The sequence below is a fragment of the Natator depressus genome, chromosome 21 (assembly GCF_965152275.1).
Source record: "Natator depressus isolate rNatDep1 chromosome 21, rNatDep2.hap1, whole genome shotgun sequence".
Taxonomy (NCBI): domain Eukaryota; kingdom Metazoa; phylum Chordata; order Testudines; family Cheloniidae; genus Natator; species Natator depressus.
This window is the reverse complement of record NC_134254.1, coordinates 15397105-15412350: the sequence shown is the minus strand read 5'-3', so window position 1 is coordinate 15412350 and position 15246 is coordinate 15397105. Positions and strand designations below refer to the sequence as shown.

General features: G+C 53.6%; 1 protein-coding gene across 3 annotated transcripts in view; it reads right to left on the bottom strand.

The window, feature by feature from the left end:
- The window catches only part of SYT2 (synaptotagmin 2), a 187938-nt gene that overhangs the window by 88718 nt on the left and 83974 nt on the right, over nt 1-15246 (bottom strand). Inside the window, exon 1 of one of the 3 annotated variants that reach the window (XM_074935840.1) lies at nt 9048-9105. The exons of the other annotated variants lie outside the window; for them this stretch is intronic. The gene's annotated coding sequence lies outside the window, so the exon portion shown is untranslated. Of the gene's footprint in view, nt 1-9047; nt 9106-15246 lie in introns of those variants that run through there. 3 annotated transcript variants of the gene reach the window in all.

The window sequence follows — 15246 nt, the reverse complement described above, 5'->3', positions numbered from 1 at the left end:
TGTTCCGGGAATTGTAGCTATTGTGGTTCAGGACTGCTGGCTGGTCGCCTATGTGAAGCTGGAGCCCCCCTGTAGAACACACCTTCCTACCCAAGAAATCCAGCTTCTTTACTCTTGGACTTAGGGGTCGGCGCTGGCTGTCCCTGTCTTTCTTTCTGGTTGGCCACCTCCACCACCAGACTACCTGGGTGAGGGTGGGTAAACATGTGCTCATACCCTTTGGATGGCACAAAATATTTCCTCTCTACCCCTTTTGCCTTGGGGGGGAAGAGAGGTGGGTGTTTGCCACAGCACCTTAGTAGTGTTCCAGATAGTTTTAATGAGGGGCAAAGCCATGCCCTCAGGGACCAGAATGTCCACCGTAGGGTCTGTCTCCTCCGAGACCTCCTCCGCCTGCATGTTTAGGTTTTGAGCCACCCTCCTGAGCAGCTTCTGGTGTGCCTTGGTGTGCATGGCAGGCAGTGTGGTGGAAGTGCTCACCACTGCTTCATCTGTGGAGGATGCCCGTAGGGGCAATGGGTCTTTCTGCCCCCTGGTTCGCAGCGATCCTCCTGCGTCAAGACACGTTGTGTGGTGCTGGGGACGGTGCTGGTTCCCGGGCTCGCACCTGTCTTGGTACCGGTACCGGTGCCGGGTCCCGTAGCAGCCTCGGTGCCGACCTCCGTGCCCATCTCCTGCCCTCGCACAGGTTCCTGGGCTACCGAAGTCGATGATGGAGGGACCCAAGCCTCCGAAGCCACCAACAGGGATCTGGACCCCGGCCCTCGGGCTGGGTGGTAGGCCCATGGTGTCCAGTAGGGCCATTGAATCGGCACCTGCCACTGCAGAGGCCAGGACATCATGGGTAGCAGCTGCCCTTCTTCTTGTCTCGAGCGGTGCCTGGAGCAATGCCAGCTCCGCCCAGAGGTGTACTGCTCCACCTCCAAGTCCACTGAATATGCCGACTTTGGCGACCAGGGTGGAACAGACCGAGACAGTGCTGGGGCGCGGCGCTGAGGTGAAGGCGAGCGGTGCCGCCTCATTGCCGACTTGCCTCTCGAGGGCACGGTGCTTCTCTGCGGTGCCAATGTCAGTGCAGGGGACGGCGCCGTCGTTGCGATAAGGTGCCTAGCCACCTCAAAGGTATCCAGCATAGAAGGAAGGTCTATGCCCTCCTCCCAACACTCCTGCACCGGGGAATCCACGAGAACCGGGCTTGCTGGACCTCCCCATGAGGCCGGAGTCAACGGTGCTGGCAGAGTTGGAGCTGGAGCAGTGTTTCCCGATGTGGGACACAGCCCGCCTGTGCCTGCTCAATTCACTACTTAGTGGGAGAGCGCACTCAGTCTGTCCTCTTCTTCTTGTGTGGCACCGGCAAATGGGAGCGGTGCCAGGCACTCGCACCGGAAGGAGTCTTCAGCACTGGGGAATAGCGGTGCCGAGGCTCCTTAGAGCCCGAGTCCTTTCTCGGTGCCACGGCCTCCCTTACCGAGGCCGGCGTGCTCCACACCAAAGTGCTGGGCTTGGGGTCGGAAGCCGCCTGGCCCAGCTGAGGACAAAGAGCTGACTCCATAAGGAGCAGTTTCAGCCTAAAGTCCCTCTCTGTTTTGGTCCTTGGTTTGAAGCCTCTGCACATTTTGCACTTATCTGTGTGATGTGCCTGTCCCAAGCACTTCAGACAGGAGTCGTGTGGGTCTCCCTTTGGCATGGGCTTCAGACAGGACCCACACAGTTTGAACCCCTGAGACCCAGGCATGCCCCAGTCCCCGGGGAGGGGAAACGTGATGGGTGGGTGGGGGACCCCAACTGAAACTTATCTAAACTAACTACACTATTTACACTAACTGTAAGATTTTAACTATTTACAGATAACACTGGAAGAAAGTCCACTAGGGGATCGTTTGCTGTTCGCAAGAGAGAAGCTCCAACGACCATCACTGGTGGTAAGAAGGAACTGAAGAGACAGCGGGTTGGCGGGGACCTATGTACACCACCATGAAGGCGCGACTCCAGGGGGCTCCACGGCCAACCCCATGGGTACCGGTAGGGGGAAAACCTTCTGGTGACCGTGCACGCGGCACGCACACTCCTACTTGGAATCGACATGAGCCATCACTCGAAGAAGAATGAAAATTGTCTGCCAAAAAGCTTTTCTCATTGAAAACAATGCTTGGACCACAACCCCCTCACCCAGTTCTAATGGTGATACTTTAAATGTCATCAGTCATATTAAGTTGCTGCCCGTGAGTGGGAGGTGCCGCAGGGCAGGGAATTCAGAAGACGGGACATAACGCTGGAGGCGAGGTGGAGGACAGAGAAAGAAGAGAAACAAAGAGCAAGGACAGTGCTAGTGACGAGACTTTTCCCCCACTGAGTGACGATGAATGTGAGTAACAAATAGTTATGAGACTGAAGGATGTGGTCCTGCCCCATTGAATCAATGGGGATTTTGCCATTGATTTGAATGGGAATGGGATGAGACCCTAAAGATTTAGTTACGACATAGAGGCCAGATTCCCACTTTGATCTTTAGGGCAACATTCCGCTGATGTCAGTGGACGTTCTGACCTGAACTCAGGTGAGCATTCGGTCCTACCTGCACCCGCTGCCCCATGGGCCAGAATGATTAATGCCAGCCAGTCCTTCCCAATGATTTGACAGGCTTTCCCCTAAACTCACAACTCGTCCCAACGCCTTGTCTCGCGAAGCTGGCTTGGAAGTCTTGGGAGACCAGCCTAGAATCTCCTGAGATTTGTGCAGTATTCTGCTTCTGAGCTCCCTTTTCGTTGTGGGTCAGGCTATGCGCTCTTGGCTGAAACGACAACAGTGCAAAGACATGCAACAAAAATGAGAAATAACCACCTGGGAGGGAGAAATTAACCCAAGAAACTCCAGAATGTTTGGCTCTGGTTTGAGGTTTGACCTGAAGTCTGGGATGCAGGGGAGGAGTTCTCAAGAGGCAGTTGGGTCTAGTGGTTTAAACAACAGACCTGAGAATTCTTCTCCTGACTGTCATGGTGTAACCTGACGACCAGTCACTTCTCTCCGTGCCTCAGTTTCCTGCACGGCAAAACAGAGACAGTGATACTTACCTACCTCCCAGGGGGGCTGTGAGGGTAAGTGAAGGTTTATCAAGCACTTCCATGAACAGATTAAGAGCTACAGAAGTGCTGAGTTCTGGCTCAGACTGCAGCTGGAAGCACATGTAAGAGATCAGAATCTCTTTCTGGGTCACTGTCATATTGTCATTATACCTCCATTGCAAAGGGATCTTAGCTCAAAGATTTCCCTGTGGCTCCTGACTCTCGGGCTTGAGCTGCGTGGGGTGGCGCCTGCCCTTTGCTAGGTCTGCTCAGTCCCTGGCGAGCCCCCTCTGCAGCGTCCTGGATGAAGCAGTCGTGATGGCTATTTAGCTCTAAGCAGGGCGTGAGTGTTTGGCTTGCTCTAAATTCACTCCAGCTGCGGATGTCTCAGTGTAATCCAGATGCTGTATACCACCTGCGCTTCTCGCTCATGTTATTAAGTACTGCAAAGTACCAGATGGGCTGTGACGAAGTGGGACTGTTCTTAATGTTTCCTCTGAATAGTGTGGGGGTGCCTCAGTTTCCCCTAGGCAGTTCCTAAGTATCTAGGGGGTGGGGTAAGGGTGTATGATCATTGCAGAGCCCTAGAGGGCAGGTGTGTGCAGGGGTCTGGACGCAGAGAATGGCCGACACCCTGTTTCCTGGCAACTGATGGCCTGGCCCTTCCCCCCTGCAAGGTGAGAGCTAAAGGGTTGGAGAACAAAGGAATCAGGTGACCTCCTGGCCCGGGAAAGGAACAAAGCCCAGAGGAGGAGGGGCTGGAGGGAGTTTCAGTTTGGGGCTGGCTGGGACATGGAGTGAAGTGCAGACGTAGTTGTCTGGCTCACTGCCCCCCAAAATGGACCCAGCTGAGGGGTCCTGTTCTCTGCACCTGCAAGCTCTGTGTTAGACCATGTTCCTGTCGTCTAATAAACCTCTGTTTTACTGGCTGGCTGAGAGTCACATCTGACTGCAAAGTTGGGGGGCAGGACCCTCTGGCTTCCACAAGACCCACCCCCCGCCCCCCGGGCGGACTCGCTGTGGGAAGCGCACGGAGGGGCAGAGGAGGCTGAATGCTCCGAGGTCAGACCCAGGAAGGTGCAAGCTGTGTGTCCTGAAGACAGGCTGCTCACAGGAAGGAGACTTCTCCAGAGTCCTGCCTGGCTTCATGGGGAGCAGTTCCGGAGCATTGCCCGGGGACTCCGTGACATGGGCTAAGAGACAAACTTGGGTTCTGATCCAGATCTGGGTCTATATATTCAGATGGTGGGGGGAGACCATTCTGTTGCGTCCATTACAAAAGCAGGAGTCAGCAGCAAAATTCCAATCCACCTCCAGGTTCCAAAGCCACCCGTCCCTTCTCCACACTCAGAGTCTGGGGGTGTTTATATCCAGCTCATCTCTTCTGGTGACCTTAGGAGATCCTTCAGCTGCATGGCCCCTATGAAACAGAATCTGACGTGGCCGCTGGGGTGCAGACCGGCCCAGCAGAAGCTGACTTCTAATGACCAGCTGCGCGTCCCCCCAGGAGGGCAGCCGCAATAGGCTGTAAACACCGGAACAGCCACTGTTTTGCAGAGACAGCCAGAAAAAAAAGAGTTGACCACTAGTCAAGCTTCCAACTGACCCTTTACTGCAGCTGCAGTCAGCATGTCTGGCTTTAAAATCACTTGAGAGACTTAGTACAGGATTTGAACCCACAGCCCCAGCACACTCCCACTGACTGCCCTCTTATTGTGTGCTAGAACCCACCCATCTAAGTACATGCCGCCTGCCACATATATTTGCCACCCTCCTGGTGCATGACTGAGCCTGCTCCGCATTAACCTTCTCTCCCCACTCTGTGCGCTGCCCACCCAATATGCTAATAAGCCTCCTCCCCCGCAGACCTGAGCCCGTCCTGCTCTGAGTCCCTTTCAGTGGTGTATCAGAACCCAATCCCAGCAAAACCGACTGCACACTCACACCTCTCCTTCCAGTGTTCCTGAGGGCAGTCCTGATTGCACTTCCCAGTCTTCTCTGTGGATCCCAAACCCCACTGCAGCCTGGGTTATCTATCAGCAGATCTGCTGGACAATTAGAATTCCCATCCCATGGACAATTCTGACATTTCAGCAAACTATCAACATTTTTGGTGATATGATGAAATGAAACATTTTGACCTTTCTGATCAAAAGGAAACATTTCAACATTCCCAGAGTGAAATATTTGGCTTCAGGTTAGTTTGACATTCATCTGGGTCATGATCCCCTCTCCAAGCTACTGCATCACCCTACCAAATTCACAGTCCACTGTGGTCAATTTCACGGTCACAGGATTTTAAAAATCGTAAATTTCACGATTTCAGATATTTAAATCTGAAATTTCAGGGTGTTGTTACTGTAGGGGTCCTGACCCAGCTCTGAAGGCAGCAGTGCAGAAGTAAGGGTGGAATGGCATGGCATTGCCACTCCTACTTCTGCGCTGCTGTTGGCAGGGTGCTGCCTTCAGAGCTGGGTGCCTGGCCAGCAGCCGCCACTCTCTGGCCTCCCAGCTCTGAAGGCAGTGCAGAAGTAAGGATGGCAACATTGTGACCCTCCCTACAATAACCTTGCAACAACATCCCCCCCCACTCAGCTGCCCCGAACCCTCTTTTGAATTGGGACCCCCGATTTGAGAAACGCTGGTCTCCCCTGTGAAAGCTGTATAGTATAAGATAAAAGTACACAGAAGACCAGATTTCACAGAGGAGATCAGATTTCACAGTCCGTGACATGTTTTTCATGGCCGTGAATTTGGTAAGGCCCTACTCATGGGAGTTGTAGTTTGCATGCCTCAAGCTCCCATTCTCCTCTATGGGCAAGAATCCCTGTTCGAACTACATCTTCCATGATGCACCGCGCGGTTCAACTAAAGCCAAGATTGTGGTGCATCATGGGAGTTGTAGTCTAGCTAGGTAGCCTGACCCATAAAGGAGAATGGAGACAAGAGGCACTCAAACTGCAGTTCTCAGAAAGTATCATGGCAGCTCAGGCAAACACAGGTTAACGTCAAACTGACCTGAAATTAAATTTTTCGATTCAGTTCGACAAACAAAAGTCTTTCAACCAGGTTGACCGGACCTGAAACAAAATATTTTGTTCAGATTTTCCCAACAGACAACTGAATAATTTTGTCAAAATTGAAATTTGCCAGCAGAAAATTTTGACTTTGTGGAAACTGTATTTTCTGTTGAAAAAACATTTTAATGTGAAATTCCCACCCAATGTTTAGCCAGATACCTGAACCTCTGCCTTTCCAACTGACAAAAAGTGACCAATGACACTTACCCCAAACATACCTGATAACCCAGCATGCTTGGCTGGCTCCAGTCCTGACACAGGACCTCAAAGACACCTCATCCCCCAAACTCACCTCTCAGGCTGCACCCCACTCACCTCACTTTGCCTCTGTGTCCCACTGCTGACGTTCTAAAAGGACTTCCCCCCGCCCTCTGCCCCCAGTTTCAGTGGAATACTGGATTCTTCTTCACTTCCTGTCTCAAACTGTAGAGGAGTGTGCTGTTGACAAGGAGCCGTGTCCCACCTCAGAGGTGGCCGCATGTCAGTAGTAAGTGATGTGATCCATTTGTCAGTAGAGGATGCTCAAAGTATGTAGGGAGAGCATTGCCTACCTCGTTTTGAATCATGTGATCCTGCTGTATACTGGAATAGGGTACAAACTGGCTGTGAGTATCAGACACCAGGGTCTGGTGAACCACGCTGGGATCTTCCAGGGGGAAGATGCCAGAGCGATATACGTTTAAATGATTGCCGTAATTAATAATAATATAATTAAATCTTAGCTCTTATATAACACTTTTCATCAGTAGATTTCAAAGTGCTTTACAAAGGAGGTCAGTATCATTAACCGCATTTTACATCTGGGGAAACTGAGGCACGGGGTGGTGACGTGACTTGCTCAAGGTCCCCCAGCAGGTCGGTGGCAGAGCTGGGAATAGCTATGACTCCTGAGTCCCCGTCCGGTCCTCTATCCACTAGGTCATAAGTATAACCAATGTTTCCTTGGTGCTCACGATGTCTCCCTCCCTAGTGGTGGCTGGGCCACATGAGGGTTGAGGAGTCTGCTACAGCTTTCAAGCTGCGAGGACTCTTTTAGCTCAGGTGGTGGAGGCTCCTGGTTTCGCAGTCCGCGGTCCCAGGTTTGACTCTGCTATTAATGCCCCAACAAAGGGCATCACGTTACGTGGGAGCCGAGAGAGGGGCTGGATCTCACCGACCCCAGCATAAATCCAGAGGTGACTGCACTGAAGCCAGGGCAGTTTTTCTGGATTTACACCAGGGTGAAGGAGATCAGAATCTGGTCCAAGGAGGGGATGGGCAGGTGGAGGTAAGGAGGCTAAAATGGATTTTGCTTTCCCCCTTAGAGATTCCTGTTGCCTGGTCGGGGGCTGTGGGGCTGCAGCAGGAGGAACAGGCTGTGGGTGGGAGTATCATAGTGGGGGGAGTCCAGGGGTTTCAAAGGAGGAATGGTGGCTGATGGGAAGATAGGTGGAGAGGAGCCCAAAAGTGTGGGAGGGTCAGATAAACTGAAGACAAGCCTCATTGCAGGAGTGTGGCCTGGTGGTTAAATCAGGGGACGGCACTATTCCTGTCTCGGATACTGAGTTGCTCTGAGATGTTCGGCAAAGCCCTTCGGTGCCTCAGTTTCCCCATCTGTAACATGGGGGGCGGGGGAAGAATCTCTGGGGACCTGCAAGGCTGGATTTGTTAAAACTTGTAAAGAAAGGATGGCCCAGTAGCTACGTCCCTAGCCTGGGACCCAGTGGATCGCAATTCTCTACTCTGCAACAGACTCACTGTGTGACCTTGGTCAAGTTTCTTGAGGGTATGTCTATGCTGCAAAACAAACAAACAAAAAAACCCCCAGAACCCACGGCAATGAGTCCCAGGGCCAGGTCTACAGACTGGGGCTCATGCCATGGCACTAAGAATAGCAGCAGAGACATTCCCGCTGGGGCTGGAACCCAGCTCTGAGACTCGCTGCCATGCGTGTTTTCTCGCAGCGCAGATGTACCCTTAGTCTCGTTGGGCCTCAGCCCCCCCTCACGTGTAAAATGGTGCCCAGGGCACTGCCTGGCTTCCCAGGAAAAATGCACTCGCGATCGCCAGGTGCTCCGATGGCTGCAGTGATGGGGGCCAGGGCTGTGCCACGGAGAGGCAGAAAGATGCAGGGGGACGTGGTTTTTGTTTCAGTTCAAGGGATACTCAGCAGCAGCCTGTCAACGGCTTCTGGCGGAGAGGGGGTCCCGGCCCAAAGCTCCTCCCCTGCCACCTTATGGGGTCACCCCCAAGGGAAACGTCCAGGGTCCCTTATCCCCAGCCCGGCTGCTCCACCCTGCCTCTGACTGCAGCAGCCAGGACAACGCGCTTGTCAGGAGCAAAGTGCTGAGAGGGCCCCTCCGACAGGGGCAGGTGCGGGCAGAAAGATCCTGGCTCCCAGCCTGCCCTTTCCCAGGGGCTCGTCCCTTGGCTGGGGATGGGGCTCACCCCAGGGGCTGGTGCAGGACCAGGGGTGGTTCCAACTTCAGCTGAATGGGGGGGGGGAGGAGAGGGCGAACAGGGGCAGAACCGCAGTGAGCATTAGGAGCCAGCTTACCCTGGTGTAAATCCGGACTGATGCCACTGACTCCCTCCAGCCCCTCGCCCCTGCCGCTGGGCTGGGGGCTCCGGAGCGAAAGCTGCGCCGGGCAGCCCCGTCCCGAGCCCAGGGTGGACAAGGCAGAGCTGCCCCGCGGCCGGGCACCCCCCGTCCCGTCCCAGGAGACACCCCCGGGGCCGGGAGCCCCGCAGCGCCTCGGGCTCCCCGTGCGGAGAAACTTCCACTGCAGCCCGTGGGCCAGCCCCCCCCACTGCCCCGGGGGGCAGGAGCGCCCCCCCCTCAGCTGGCTGCACTTCACCGGGGGATCCCCCCTCCCCGGACAGCGGGCGAGCGCCGCGCTCTCATGTTCGGGGGGCTCCGGCTTACCGGGCAGGTGCGGCGGCCGCGGCTCTCCGGAGCACTGCGGGACTTGGGCTCCGGCGCCCGGCCCGCCGGTGCATCGCCCCCCGCCCCCGCCCCGCCGCGCCGCCTCCCCGCTCTGCGGTAGCGCGAACACCGCTCGCTCGCTCGCTCGCCATTGGGATGCCTCTCACATCCCGCTGCATCGGCTCCCCGCCTGCGCCCTGCCCCCGGGGCGAAACTCTGCCCGGGCCGGGGGTCGGAAGAGCCCCGGAACTTTCTGCAGCCTGCCGTGCTACCGCGCCCTTGGAAGGGGAGCCAAGCTGGGCCCCTCCAGCCTCCCTGTGAGAGGGACAAACGCTGCAGGGGCAGCCCGCCGCCCTTGCCCCCTGCAAGTGCATTGCACGGGCCGGACTGGGGGAGGTGGGAGGGCGGGGGGTCACGGCTTGTGGGCATGGCTTGTGTCTCTGGGCATGGCAGCGCGGGTGGCCCTGCAGACATGCACAGTCGTGCGGGGTGCATGTCAGTGTTCACACGTGTGCATGGCTGTGGGGAGGGGTTTATGGCGCCCCCGTGTGTACTTGTGTGCATGCTTCTGTCGGTGTGCGTGCGCTGGCCCAGGTGCCCACACCGGGGTGCATAGGGGAGCAGGTCAGCCGGTGTGCCTGGGCGGTGTACCTGGCAATAGGTGGCTCTCGCTGCAGAGACAAACTTGCATTTTCCTATATTTCTAAGGCTACTAAATATACTCCGGGTTTAATTCCCTGCTGAGGCCCCTGCAATTACACCAGCAGTTACTCGGGCCCTGGAGTTTTTCCTCTGGATTTTTTTTTTCCATTAGGTTGTTTTAGGAAGGAACCCGATTCCCCTCAGCCTGAGGCTTTTGCACATACACACAGTCTTAGCCCTGGTTTTGTTCTCAGGGGGATGAGAAGGGGAGAGCAGGGCTGTACTATGGGGGTGGGGGGGGAGTGAAAGTAGGGCAGGGGGGAATAAAGCTCTTTAGAGAAGATTCAGGGTGGAGGGAATTCAGTGAGTCCTAAATTGCAAGGCCCAAAGCAATCACTCTGCTCAGCTACTCTCACCCCTTACATAACACAGGCTGGAGAACTGCACCAGGGATTCCTGCAGCCAGTGCTTAGAGTGGTCTGAGAAAGCATGGGGGGGAGGAGAGGACTTTCCTCACCTGGGAGCGGCAGCTTTGGTAAAACACTGCTTAGAGCGCACCCTGGCTTAAATTTTTTTTATTTTTTTGGCTGGGAGTGGCCCCCCCACCCCCCAAGCGCTGCCTCCATCAAGCCCATCGCTGGTGGCTGAGCTACAGCACGGTTTTTATTTCATTTTTTTAACAATAGAGACACCCATGGTTGATTTGCAGATGCTAAGCACTGCAGTATGCACCCGGGGCCTAGGGACATGGTTCCTGGTTAAATCCCCTCCCTCTTAAACATCTGCACCTTATTTCTAGCCTCAGTGTTTCTAGCTTCAGCTTCCAGGCACTGGGTCTTGTTCTTACTGCCAGACTTTTGGGGTTTTTTTTAAAAACGCATCCAGCCTTGGGTGCAATCAAGTGCATTTGAAAGGCAAAGTAAACAAATCACTCTTCAGAAAGGTCACCCTGAGCAGGGACAAGAGGGTGCGGGGGGCTGAGAGCTCTAGTTGGGGGTGTGGGATGAAAGGTTTGGGGTGCAGGCTGCCCCGGGGCTGCAGTGGGGAGAAAGGACTTCCCCCAGCCCTCTCTCGCCACTGCAGCCAGGGGCGAGGTGCCTCTCCCCACTTGCATGGCCCTTGAGCGCCTCAGCTGCGCAGCTTAGAAAGGATTTGGCCAGCACTGGAAGGTGGATTAGGGGAAAGGGGGAAATAAACCTTCCTTGCCCCTCACCCTTTGCCTCTTCCATCTAAACACAGGGGGAGAGCTAGGGATGCAATGAGAAGCAAGAGAGCCGGAAAGAGTTTAAATGAAGCATTTCCCCATCTTTTGGTTTGCCCGCTAAGCGGGGGCAGAGACTGGATGCCTCTCCCAGTGTGCCACTTTATGGCTCCCACTGGGGACAGGAGAATGCTGGGGCCGGGAGCTCAGGGTGAGCACAGTGCTGGGAGTCACGACCAGCCTTTAGAAGACGGGACAGTCTGTTCCAATCCTCCTCCCTGTCAAGGCAGCCGTGTTAGATTGATTTCTGGAAATAATTTATAATGCAATAAGGAAGAAACCCCATAGCTAATGTGTTAAGGAAGCTGAAGAAGGCCATAAAGCTGCCATGGTGCAGCTAGACGACTACAGCAGCATGGGCAGCTGCAAATTGCCATTGATTTTGATCCTACATCAACTCATTGATTCTATCCAGGGCCTGTCACGCTAGCCCAGGCAGAGTCAGGGATTCCTTCATCAAGCCTTTGCATTTAGATCTCTTGAGCCCAAGCCAGAAAGCTGATGGGGAGCAATTTAAGTCCTCGGTCAGCTGGAGGTCATTTCCTTTGGCATCAGTGGGCTGCTTAACTGCTCGTTGCCTCAGTATCCCCACCTGTGAAAGAGGATCTTATGATCTGGGTTATGATTTCGATTGTGGTGATGACTAGAGGCAAAATACTAGTTAGACCACCTCTTCCACAGCCTGGCCTACGAAGGGGTGAATTGCCCCTGCTAGCCCTTTGCTTACTCTACTAAGCTGGCTGGCTTTCAGGGACTCACCCACTCCCTGTTCTTCCAGGGGGAGAATACCATTTCACAAGACATGTTGCATTTTGGACCGCACACAGCTTTCGACGTTGTCCCAGTGGTGGTGGAGAAAATCCACTTCAATTTTTCATCAGACAGTTGGGAAAGTTCTCACACATAAAATTACTGCTGCTTCGCAAACTCAATCACGGGCAAACATCAGCGGGAAAGCTGCCTGGAGCAGATTGCTCGTACAGCTCTGTTGGTGAGGCATTGCTGGTGGACATTCAGGATGGGTTCTGAGGTCGTCTTACCCCTTCTAACACAGTGTGGCTCTTAGCCCCCTCTAGTGACAGGACCATGCAAAGTAGTGTATGAATCCACTAGCAAATACCTGGAGAGTTTAGCTCAAGCAGGAGATACTTTTAGGGCGAGAGGCGATGGGTTCAGCCCCTGCAGAAGACGGTCCATTGTACATCTTGTTATGCTTGGAAGGAAGAGATTTCTACTATCATGACAGTCCAGCCATGCTACATAGCCTGTGTTTTCTAGTTCTCTTCTCCTTCTCCAACCCCAGTGCCTTCAGCATCCCACTAAACAGCACTGATGAACAGCATGGGGGCAGGATGCTTTCAGCAGGTCAGTGGCAGGTTTGTTTTGCGTGTGCGCATCACTCTTTATCCTTCCAAGATGGGGTAGGGTTGAGTAGGTAAGTCAGGCACTTGTATTCCCCCTTTCCAAGGAAACATCCAATAAAAAATAAAAGGGAAACTGATCCGAGGGAACCCAGTTTTGCACAACACAATTAATGGGTGGAACTTCGCACCATAAGTATCAGTGAAGCCAAGAACTCAGTAATATGAAGAGAGAGAAAAAAAAGACAGATACTCACATGAGTAATGAGAAGATCCACAGTTACAGCAGAAAGAGAAATAATACAAGGGATTAAACTGCAACTTCAAGGCACTACCTGACAGAGGTTAAGAAGAAGCTTCACTGAGGCTGCAGGGGGAAACACAGATGTGTCCTGACCCAACACAGCCCAGGGCTTTGTGGTTCTTCCCAGTCTGCCTCAGAAGGTTTTTATTACTGAGCATATTTTGGATGCATTCTCCTTGCAAGTGTTTATTCTAGGCACACTGCTCACCGCACTTGCCTCTGTGGGAGCTGACCAGGGCACTGCAATTTTGGATGCGGTTTTGAAGTTACCAGGAAGGAAAGAGGTGGGCTCCTATACCTATTAGAATTGTTCATGGTAAATTACGTCACTTTTACATCTCTGCAACGCGCCCTGAAGCTCTAACCTAACTCCAGCGCATCAGAAGCACCAGCACAGCTCCATGGGCAAGAACACATTCACCATCTGGTGCCCACATTCTTCTGAAGAAGTCAGAGTCCTTCCAAACCAGATCTCTGTTATAAAGTGGGTCCTTCACTTTAATGTGCTCTCTCTACCAGGTTTGCTGCAATGCCCAGCGCCAATGATTTCCCCTGTTCCTTTGGGCACCACTGCAGAGATGCAGGATGGAATGAGATGTATCCCCAGTCACACCTTAGTTTTTAGCGCCTACCACCTTGTACAGAGATCTTGTCAGCTCTTCCAAGCCAAGCAGGCTAGGGCTGGGTGTGGAGTTGGATGGGAGATCTCCCTAAAGAGCAAAGGTGACAGCATTGCTTCAGTAGGGGGCACTCAGTCAGTACTGAATCAATGCACAGATTGTGAAACCAAAGTCCCAGCTGCTGTGTTTGCTACAAGCCCATAGTGATGAAGGAGGGCATTAGCCCTGATCTCCTGGCCAAATGAATTGCAACCTGTGTCCTTAAATTCCTCCTGGAGCACCACTTCTTCCCCCCCCCCGCCCCCCACCTTCCTGTCCTAAAAACTCATGCTATCATTTACATATGCACTCTCTGCTTTGCAGGGGTCAACACTGTGAGGTGTTCAACCTGAGACACGCGGGGGCAGCTATTCCGACGTGCTCAGCACCCAGCAGCTCCAGTTGAGACAGGGCGCCTCGGTTCCCCAACCATGCCACAGGGATAATCCTTCTTCCTTTCTCTGATCTATTTAGCCTGTGAGCTCTTTGGAGCTGGGATGAGTCTGACTCTGGGTCTGTGCAGTGCCCAGCCCAGATTAGCTGGGTCCAACACCCTAATGCATCTAACACGGACTTTCTGGGAACTGAGGATCACAGGACACTGATCTTGGGGAGGATCCACTCCAGCCTCTTGCTGCATTTTGGGGTCTCCAATGAACCTAGACTCCATAGAAGGGCACGCGATCCAAACCAGACCTAACACATGGCAAGTCCCATGTTACCGCTCTGCAAAAGCGTCAAAAAACAAAACAAAATGAAAAAAAACACCCTTAACTGGCCTCAGTGTCACAGGAAACTGGGGTCAAAACCCATGAGCCCACCTGGCCTGGCCTCAGGTGGAAACCCCGGTGAAAATGAGAGCCATGAAGCTTGTCCCGATATTCTGCACAGCTCTTTCTATTGCCAGACACTGAGGCACAGGGCTCTGCTCCAATTACCAGGCCACACTTCCTTCCCAGACCTGGCCACCTGGTCCCCTGCTCACACACCCCTCTGACAGCCAGAAATAGGACCCAGGGTCTCCAACCCCCACTCTCCCAGTCCTGCTCTGTTCATTAGAGCTCACAGAGGCAGTGTGCATGCACATTGCTGCACCTATTGGAAACCAGCTGCTGCATGGTAATTGATTTTCCAAGGCAGGTGCTCATGAATGCCAACATGGCAAGGGGTTGCAGCCCGGTGGGGAGATGGGAGAGCTGTGAGCAAGGATCCTCACAGGGGCAGCCTCCTGATTCATCGCACAGCTGATTGCTTGGAGACGAGGACATGCAAAGTAGCTCCAGTCCAGCCGTGCCAGGCTCAGGAAATGGCTAACTTCCTAATAAGAAAACACCCAAAGTGTCTCTCATTTTCCCCACTGAGCTGGGGAAGGAAATTGATTGCAGGCTATTTTTGACTCTGATTACAACAGGGCAGCCCAGATCCAGCGCTTGAGAGGAGTCACTCAGGGATGGCTCCCTTCCCTTTCTTCTGCTGATTATTAAATAATTCCAGTCAGCGTTGGCACTTTTGGATTCTGGAGCTTGGAGCTTATGCTGGGACAGCAGGGGATCCCTCACTCACAAAAGGGGTTTAAAGAATAACTCTCCCAGGGCAGATTATTGCTGGGTCCTCATCAGGAGAGTTTCTTTGCGTATTCCCCCAAGGCAGTTAGTGCTGGTCACTATCAGAGCCGTGATACTGGGCTAGATGGCCTGCGGTCTGATTGCCTGGGTTGTGCTGTAGATATTTCGAGGTACATCATTCAGCGTGGTTTGCAGCGGATTCATAGAATCATAGAATATCAGAAGGGACCTCAGGAGGTCATCTAGTCCAACCCCCTGCTCAAAACAGGACCAATCCCCAACTAAATCATCCCAGCCAAGGCTGTGTCAAGCCTGACCTTAAAACCTTCAAAGGAAGGAGATTCCACCACCTCCCTAGGTAACACATTCCAGTGTTTCACCACCCTCCTAGTGAAAAGGTGTTTCCT